General features: G+C 36.5%; 1 long non-coding RNA gene across 1 annotated transcript; it reads left to right on the top strand.

The window, feature by feature from the left end:
* Window positions 1-679: 679 nt before the first annotated feature.
* LOC144961139 (uncharacterized) lies at window positions 680-10,375 on the top strand. Its single transcript, XR_013643063.1, has 5 exons — window positions 680-799; window positions 2,490-2,621; window positions 2,969-3,057; window positions 4,141-5,837; window positions 7,532-10,375. It is a non-coding gene; the product is annotated as an uncharacterized LOC144961139 (long non-coding RNA).
* Window positions 10,376-10,643: the final 268 nt, after the last annotated feature.

Below are 10,643 nucleotides of genomic sequence, written 5' to 3'. Positions count from 1 at the left end.
ACATTATTTAGTATTAGATATCTCCACAGTCAGATGGATCTGTATGTAGTTGTGTAGTGGTGAAGTTGTTTGACCAAGAACTGGAAGGTCACGTTCAAATCACTTGATTTCAACGGGATTTGAATACCCTTAATTTAGAATGTTTGGCAAGTGACTATTATTATATTAAACTGTAAAAATAGTTTTTATAATTTTTTAGATTGGCGCTGTAATTCTGTGCTCGTTGACAAAAATATGTGCTGTACAGAAAAAAATTTGAACCTACACCTTGGCAGGATGACAAATGAATGATGGGTTTTGACTGGAAATGCGTTGTTATTAGTGATTTTGTATTCAGGCACTGTGCCTATTTATTTGTTTTGGAGTCTAACTTTTTTTACGTGAATTATTCAAGTATTAAACTGTCTGTAATTGCCTAAGAATAAATATAACTATAACCTAGTACCTTTAACCCTAATACTAGGAAAAACAAACACCCAAGCACCTTTACTAAAAAAACTTTTAAAAATCCGATCTCGACCTAAACCTAATATTATTATTATTAGTTTTGCATGTTTTTTCTGCTAATTTGCAAATGACATTTACAATAACAACAAAATACAAGTGACATTCAGTTCTTTTTGTGGATTCTGTTTTTCTATTTCTTCTTAATAACATAATTTGTATTGGATATCTCCACAGGTCAGATGGATCTGTAGTGTAGTGAGTAGTGGTGAAGTTGTTTGACCCTGAACTGGAAGGTCCCGGGTTCAAATCACTTGATTCAACGGGTGATTGAATTACCCTTAATTTAAGGAAGGTTTGCAAGTTACTATTATTATATTTATATGAATCTGTAAAAATAGTTTTATAATTTTTAGATTGGCCAGTAATTCTGTGCTCGTTGACAAATATGTGGGCTGTACAGAAAAAAATTTGAACCCTGCTTTTATATGTGACTTACACACTGGGCAGGCATGACAATTTGAATGATGGGTTTTGACTGGAATGCGTTTTTTATTTAGTGATTTTGTATTCTGGCACTGTGCTATTATCTTTGTTTTGGTGGTCTAACTGGATTTTACGTCATGTATTCATGTTTTAACTGTCTGTTATTGGCTAAAGTTGGTTGATCATATGACCAAGAACAAACTATTCAGCAAAGATCAACATGGTTTCATGGCGGGAAGGTCTACAGTAACAAACCTACTTGAAACAATGGATGACTGGACGAGAGACCTGGAATTAGGCAACAATTTAGATGTCATATACCTCGACTTCAGAAAGGCATTTGTCAAAGTTCCACACTGGCGCCTAATCAGGAAATTGGAACAGTATCAAATTAATGATCAGACAGTCAAATGGGTCAGAGATTTCCTCAAAGATAGAAGACAAAAAGTGATAGTGAATGGAACAGCATCAACGGAGAGACTGGTAACAAGTGGAGTTTCACAAGGAAGTGTACTGGGACCAGTTCTCTTCCTGATTTATATCAATGACTTGCCAGACAATCTATCATCTAAATGTAAAATCTTTGCCGATGATACTAAGCTCTATGGAGTAGCTAATACAGAAGAAGAAAGAAACACCTTACAACAAGATTTGAAAAAGCTTCAAGAATGGTCCGAAATATGGCAGATGGAGTTCAATGTAGATAAATGTGCAGTTCTTCACCTAGGAAAAAACAACAGAGAAGCAAACTATATAATGAAAGAAAAACCCCTGCAGAAATCCAATGGGGAAAAAGACCTAGGAGTATTTATTGATAGGAAGCTAAACTTCAAGAAGCAAATTCAAGATGTTCAATCTAAGGCTAGTAAAACACTCGGAATAGTGAAAAGAAATTTCAAGAATCTGAAAACAAAACACATGACTACCATCTACAAGACTATGGTTAGATCAAAGCTGCATATGGTATCCGAAGTTTGAGGGAGACAAAGCCTGTTGAAAGAAAAAACCTACTGTGAGAGATTGAAAGAATTAAATCTCCCGACCTTAGATTACAGGAGAAGAAGGGGAGATATGATCCAAACATATAAAATAGTAAAGGGAATAGACAGGGTAGAGGCAGGATTCCTTAAACCAAACAAGAACATTCAGACACGAGGAAACAGCAAGAAGCTGAAAAAACGTTTTAAAACAAATGAAAGAAGGAACTTTTTTTCATCTAGAATTGTAAATAACTGGAATAAACTGCAAGAAACCACAGTATCAGCAAAAAATTTGAATAAATTCAAAGCAGAGTTGGAGATAAGCAGCACCCTAGGAAACAAGTTCAATTATAAAAATTGGTCCAATCATTAATAGATGAGGAGGAGCGAAGGAGACTACACCAAGTCTAAAAGCTCTATACAGAGGTATCCAGGTAAAGGAGGGTTTTGAACTCGAATGTCCCTTGTTTAGTGTTTTGCTCTTTTTACATTTTATGTAGGCATCCTGCATATATATTGTAGATGTTATAACATTCAGTTTTGTACATTACTATTAATGTTGATTAATCTAAATTTCAGATGGCATTCCAGTATCTGTAGTGGTGTTCGTGTTCAGCCTGGCAGCACCAAAGATGGGCAACTTAAAGGTTAAAGGGTCAGGGCCATGATTCAGCTTTAACTATAAAATCATTTCCTGGACATGATATTTGAGTGAGTAGAAATCCCATTAACATAACCTGACCCCAAAAAATGTGACCAATCTCAATGAAGCAGTATTATTTCGGGGTGACGCTTCGGAAGTTAATATTATAAGATCATTGAAATCTTGCATTTATTATTAAATTTTTTAAATTTTCTATTGCTGTTGCACGAGCTTGAGGTGCATGCACTGGGACTGAGTTCGAAGTTGCAGGTATTAAAGAATATTACTATTACACTCCTCTCAATGGTTTCATCTGTTAGTATTTTTATTTATTTATTATAATTTTTTTTAACAATAATTGGTTCTCAAAGTTGACAAATCCTCATTTTTATTTTTATATTATTGTTACTCTCAGGCAAATGAGCAATGAATAAATGGTCACAACACTAAACTTGGGAAAGTCGATGCAGTCAGGACGAATAATTTCTGAGCGCTGCCTAGCAGGTAACTATATATCGCTCTAATCGAGCGACATCTAATGCCTGCTAAAATAAAATAGTGTATGGATGTATGTTTCATTCCAATGGCATATGGCAGAGATATTGTTTAATTAATTGTTTGTTGATGTACTTAGATAATAAAGCACAAAGGTGATTTTCTGCACTTCTGACTGTGCATCTTCACAGATCATATCTGGACTTGCGTTGTGCTAGTGCAGTCCATAGTTTTCGTTGTTATTGGGGAGTGCTTTAGTCATCTTGGAAATAATGTCCCAAAAGTTGTGTCATCTGCATGTGTATGACGATTTTCTATTTATAAACAAGAGTGCCAATGGTTTTCCTCGGATCTGCGGAAATCTGCGGTTTTGTAGTTTAGAGGAGGAATTTCCTCCTTTTTAAAATTACAATTTCTCAAAACAATGTGAGAGTTGATGTGTGGTGGAACACACAGGTGCAGTTTTCCACTCTCCAGAAGTTAGCTAGAGTATCAATGATAGTCTATCATCTCAATTGCTCTAAAAGTGGGGTTTAGTGCAGTAGAAATGGGGCAATCGTTCAACATTTTCCTACTTTTTCACTTTTTGTCACCACCAGCACTGAAACAAACAAAAATTCTGGGCTTTATTACACATGGTGCTTGAGTTTTTCATCAAATTTCTTTGACGCATTGATCAATGATTCAGTGTTCGATTTGGATTGATAGCCTATCAGAAGATTTTCAAAGTAATCTTGTGTTCCTCTGCTTGGGTTTCAACAAGGGTATCTCAGCTGTAAAGCCTTTTTTATTCCACTTTGGCAAGAATGATTGAAATTTGAGTTAATCTGTTTTTGTCATGGGTGTATTTTTCTAGAATTCGAATGATGGATTGGTGGTCCCAATCTAAAGTAGTCAGGATTAATCTCAATAGATTAATAGACTGCTCATTTATTTAGCACTTATCAATCTAGGGGGATCTTTGGCTCCATATTTCCAAGCCTTGTTTACACCACCATTTGTACATCGTCACCTCTTGGTTATTCATGAATAAATGCTGATTTCTCTAGATTACTTTCGTTATTAACCTATTGCCATTTTTTTTTTCCTCAGATGCTTGTCCCTATCCTAGTACCAGACATTTTACTGATGAACAGCGAGCTGTTCCTGCTCAGAAAAATATAGATCACAAGAATGCCACATATAGTGTGGTCATGAGTGGACAACCATCTTTGATGGAAGGAATAAGGAGCTTCATGGGTTATCAGAGGTTTTTCAACACTGCTTACTCATTTGAATTTCAACACTAACAGGAGATGATTCGTTCTGTACTGTAGATGAAGTTTGTGATTCAATCAAAACGTTATATGTTGTGTACAAAGTTAAAACCATCATCTTGGACATGGAATTGTGCAAAGTTGACTCAAGGAGTTGTTACCTAACACCAGCATAGTCCTGTGTCAGTTCCTTGTTCATCAGCATTTCACAATAAAAAGCTTTGAGGACTTGATTCTGAAAGGAGAGAAGAGATTTTAAAAGCATGTGTTGTTGTAACTCAGTAGAACAGTACAATGATTTAAAACTTGGTTTTTTATTTAGACGTTGGCTATTTTTATAGACAATTGAACAATTTGTTACTCTGTTGGATTTGATGTTTTCATCGGGAGTTGGGAACTTTTGGAAATTCAACAAGTTTAATTGTAAAACATTTGTTCTCAGCAGGAGGTCAGGATTTGTAAAGATGGGAGGACAGTGCTAGCAGCTTAATTGGAAAAGCATTAACCCCTCTCAGTGAGTGGCCTCCATAATTGGAACATGTCAACAACTACACATCGTTTATATTACAGTAGCTGTGTATATTGTAATTCATAGCATCTTTAATGTATTTTGTCTTTCGTTTGTTTTTTCGACATTTGACATTATGTTTTTGGTAGGGATGGAAAATGGGGGAGAGTGAGTATGACCACAAATTTATATGGCATGTTGATGTACTGCTTGGTGATTTAAAGACGCATGAATCCTGTACAATAAATTACAACACATTTTAATCAGTGCTGTATTCCTCATCGTCTGGGTGGGGTTCCTGACCTCCCATAGTGGGCAGGGAGGTATTTGCTGCGTCTTCTATGCCCCTGTTTTCCAATTGCATTCTGTCTTTGTCTTGGAATGAGATTATTTAGTTTTAATTTAAACATATGGTTTGCACACATTTGAGTGTATTCCTCTTAGTGCCATCTTATGCTGGTGTGCAGTGAAACATTTAGAATCTCAAAGTACTGAGATAGTGTGCTCTTGGAATCTACATCTGTTCCCTATTTGAACCCTTTCCCTTTGTCATACTTTTTCCTTAAGTCCTTTGAATTGTACATCTAGAATGTTTTTATTATCCAATGTTCATCCTTTTTACTGGCGCTGATATGACCTAAATGTGTTTTTCAAGCGCCGTAAACCCTTGAAAACATAAAAATTCCTCTTCAACAGAAACAATTGTGTCATTACATGAGCTTTCATTAACTATATAACAGGTAATGGGCGGTGATAGACTCAAATGTCATTGTTAGTTAATGTACTTTCTTTCGCTTGGTGAAGTTATGAGAAAATTCCATTTGCGGGTGGTTGGATGGGAGCATCACCCTTGAATCATATACCTATGATGTTCGCATGGGTGTACGATCCGATAGTGATGTCGTTTCTTCTTCTCTTTACTGCCTATCCTGCTTCTTTGGTTTGTGATTGTATTTTTGACAGGGGATATTTTTTTTTTCTGTAAATCTTCTGCCTGTTTGTTCTTAGTTATTTATAGTTTAGCAGTGATGCCAAAACTCCGGTTTCACCGGAAAAAACTCCGGTCTGGAGCAAAAAATTCCGGGCTCCGGGCAACTTCTGTCAAATTCCGGTGAGGTCAATTTGTTACAAGGATACCTTCCCCCCCCCCCCCAATCACCAAATCTTCATCACTGCCTCTAGTATTACAACCATCATCACTACCACTACTACTGCAACCACCACCACCACCACATCATCATCAGTACTACAACCACCACCACCTCTACATCATCATCACTACCACTACCACAACTACTATCACTATTACAACCACCACCACCACATCATCATCACTACCAGTACTACTACAACCACCACCACCACCACATCATCATCACTACAACTACTACAACCAAATCGTCATCACTACCACTACTACTGCAACCACCACTACCACATCATCATCAATACCACTACTACTACAACCACCAGCATCACATCATCACCACCACTACTACTACAATCACCACTACCACATCATCACGACCTCTAATACTACAACCACCACCACCACATCATCATCACTACCACTACTACTACAACCACCACCAACACCATTACATCGTCATTACCACTACTACTACAACCACCAACACCACATCATCATTACCACTACTACAACCACCACCACCACATCATCACTACCACTACTACTGCAACCACCACCACTATATCATCATCACTGCAACTACCACTACTACTACAACCACCACCACCACATCATCACTAGCACTACTACTACAACCACCACCGCCACATCATCATTACCACTACTACTACTACTACAACCACCATTACATCATCACTACCACTACTATTGCAACCACCACCACCACATCATCATCACTGCTACTACTACTACTACAACCACTACCACTACTACTATAAGTACCACCACCACTTCATCTTCATCACTACCACCACCACTGTTACTACAACCACCACCACCACATCATCATCACTACCACTACTACTACAACCACCATCACCACCGCATCATCATCACTACAACTACTACTACTACTACAACAACCACCACTTCATCATCATCATCACTACCACTACTACTACAACCATCATCACCACATCATTATCATGAGCACTACTACTACAACCACCACCACGACCACATCATCACTACCACTACAACCACCACATCATCATTACCACTACTACTACTACTACAACCACCACCACCACCACATTATCATCACTACCATTTGTACTACAACCACCATCACCACCACATCAACAACACTACCACCACTACTACAACCACCACCACATCACAACTACTACTTCAACCACCACCACCACCATATCATCATCACTACCACTACAACTACAACCACTATCAGATCTTCATCATCACTACTACTATTACTACAACCACCAACACCACATTACCACCAGTAGTACAATCTCTACCATTAGGTTTTGGCCCTTTACTTCATTTGAAATAAGGAAACTTTGGGATTGTATTTGGCATTGTGTTTATGTATCATTATGTAATTCTAATGTTATCTATTTAGAACTATATAATATGTAAACACAATATCAAATACCATTCGAATTTCTTTTTCTTGTGTGCGGAAATTCCTCTTTCGGCATTGAAATTCCTACGAGTGGTGTCTGAAACTCCTGTGAGCCAAATTTAAAGTTGGCGTCTCTGGTTTAGCTTATATCTTTAGGTTATGATTTTGATTTACATTTGTACTATTTTTGTTAGATTGCTTGTTTTTTTGTTTCAGCGGTCTCTCATATAACTTCATTTGTGTTGGAAGAGACCTAAAGCAATAAACAAACAAAAAAATTCCATTTTTGCTCGTGTCAATATGGCTCGGTATATATTTGATCACCTGGAATTAAGCGACTTCTGAAAATATGGCGTTCCAATTATTGGCTTGGGCTGTATATGTTATAATTATTCTTTGACATTTTTTACAATTTAGTGATAATTACCTTTTAAGGATTTTACGTCACTTGCGACACATTTAGCATGGTTCCAAGTCAAGGTTATTTCAGCGCCAGTAAAAAGGAAAAGATGTGTAGTCTTATGCATTTTTGCTCTGGCATTTACGCATTTATTTTTTATAGTGTTCTTAAACACTTTAATCAGTTTGTTGACCTGGACGTTCATATCGGGAGTTCAGTATAGTATTATCTGGTTGGGTTATATTAGATTTAAAAGTGGATACTATTTATAGTGTCTATAAAGAGTAAATTTAAATTATCTATTAATACAACACTGGTATGGTCTATTTGCCTATTATCAAATTTAGTGCTCTATTTTCGATTTTGCAACTTTGTACGCATTTTTAAAAAATCTTTTGGATCTCCATTGTATACAACACTGAACTATTCATAGTGGGCAGGGAGGTCTTACTGTGTCTTCTTGTAAAGTGCTTTTAGCACATTAGTGGATATTGCTCTATATAAAAGCTCATTTAAAAAATAAATTCTATCCCCCTGTATCTGTTTTCCAACTTGCTTTCTGTCTTTGTCTTGGAATGAGATTACTTGGTTTTGTCCTCGTCCTGGCCGGGTGCCCTGGCTGAGAGGGGAAACAGTCAAATGTATAGTTAGTTTTAGGAGATGATTTTTTTTTTCATTGTAAATCATCTCTCTGTTATAACTGTATTATGTTGTCTTTATGTTATATATATGATTTGTAAAACATTTTGAGTGTATTCCTATTAGAGTGGGAACCTGTGCTGGTGTCTGGATGAGACTTTTAGGTGATCTCAAACTAAGTACTTTGATAATGTGCTCTTGGAATATACATCTGTTTCCTGTTTGAACCAATCTCCTTTGTCTTACCTTCTCCTGGGTACTTTAATTGTCATTCTAGAACTTTTTTTGCTCTCCCATTTTCTTCATTTATACTGGCGCTGAAATGACCTAACTTTGACCCATGCTAAATGTGTTGAAAGTGGCATAAAACCCTTAACAGCAAAATTGTCTGACTTTATCTCGTGTGCTTTCAATTGAAAATCTTGAATTCTTTGACAATCCCATATTATTCTTCACACAGCTATTCATAAATGTGTAGTATAATTTTGGACAAACATGAATGTGAAATTGAAAATACTATAGACTTAGAGCTGTCAAAGATTACTGAGAAAATTGTCGATGTTGGGAGTGCCTGACAAAATTATTGAAAATGTTTGTGTTCAATTAGAAATATAAATTGTTTTTTATTGAGAGGCGCATGTGAGTCTATTCAGCAACCCTTTTCTTAGTAATGATCTTTCATGGTTTAGTTTGTAGATGTACATTCGTGGTTGTACCGTGTTACTAATTTATACAGCATTACTACCACAGGTTACAATGGTGTTTCTGGGTGGGGTTCCTACCTCCCATAGCGGGCAGGGAGGTACTTGCTGTGTCTTTTATCCCCTCTTATCTGTTTTCCAATTGCTTTCTGTCTTATTCTTGGAATGAGATTGTTTGGTTTTGTCCTGACCTTGGTCAGAGTCCTTGGCTGAGAGGGAAACAGTCGAATGTATAGTTATAGTTTTGGGAGATGATATTTTTTTCCTTGTAAATCATCTCTCTGTTGTTATGCATTGTATTATGTTTAGTTTACACATTATGTTATATGATTGGTAAACATTTGAGTGTATTCCTCTTAGTTGGGACCTGTGCTTGTGTCTGGATGAGACTTTTACTGATCTCAAACTAAGTACTTTGATAGTGTGCTTTTGGAATCTACACCGGTTTCTTTTTTTAACCACTTCCCCTTTTTCTTCCCTTTTCTCGAATGCTTTATTGTAATTCTATAACTTTTTACTTTCCCATTTTCTTTCTTTTTTACTGGTGCTGATATGACCTTAATTTGTTGCAAGCGCCATAAAACCCTTAAAAACAAAAACAAACAATGGTGTTTAATTGGGAATTTTACATTTCTAATTTTAGCCTACCTGCCAAGTATCCATATTGGGCAGGGAGGTACTTACTGTGTCCTCTATCCCCCTATATCTGTTTTCCAACATGCTTTTGTTTTTGGATGAGCTTAATTGGTGTTGTTCTGATCCTGGCTGGGAGGGAAACAGTCAAATGTATAGTTAGTTTTGGGAGATGATGTGTCTTTTGTCTTGTAACCCATCTCTCTGTTATACACTGTATTATGTTTTATTTACGTCTAATAATTTGTAAACATTTGAGTGCATTCCTAATATTGGGGACCTGTGTTTGTGTATGGATGAGACTTTTGGTGATCTCAAACTTAGTACTTTGATAGTGTGCTCTTGGAATCTACATCTGTTTTCTATTTGAACCAATTCCCATTTGTCTTACCTTTTCTCGGGTGCTTTAATTGTAATTTTAGAACTTTTTACTCTTACATTCTCTTTCTTTTCACCTGCGCTGATATGACCTTAATGTGTTGCAAACCCTTAAAAACAAACAAAAAATAGTTCGTGAGAAGCTTTTGTATGTCCTTTTGCCTGTTCAACCTTCTTTTTTCATGTTTCACTTTTTAATGTACAATATTTGATGAATAAAATACATTTGAACTTTTGCTTGTGTGTTGTACATTTATTTATTTATATTGATATTTTTTTTGCATCCATTTGACTGGATCCTTTTTTATGTTTCTTTGAACTGAAATAAACCCATCCTTTCCTTCCCTCTTCCATTTTGCTGGTGCTAAAGTGTTCTCCCATGGTGGATAGAGAGGTCACTTGCTGGGTCTTCTCTTCTCCATGCCTGTTTTCACTTTCCATGTTGCTCTAGTCTTTCCTTGATCTGGATTGACATTAAGTCTTCAGTTAGTCCTGGCATCCTGG

The sequence above is a fragment of the Berghia stephanieae genome, unplaced genomic scaffold (assembly GCF_034508935.2).
Source record: "Berghia stephanieae isolate SIO BIC M18660-M18661 unplaced genomic scaffold, UCSD_Bste_1.3 scaffold1529, whole genome shotgun sequence".
Lineage (NCBI taxonomy): Eukaryota > Metazoa > Mollusca > Gastropoda > Nudibranchia > Aeolidiidae > Berghia > Berghia stephanieae.
Note: the sequence above shows the minus strand (reverse complement) of the source record. Positions and strands in the feature narration are given on the sequence as shown.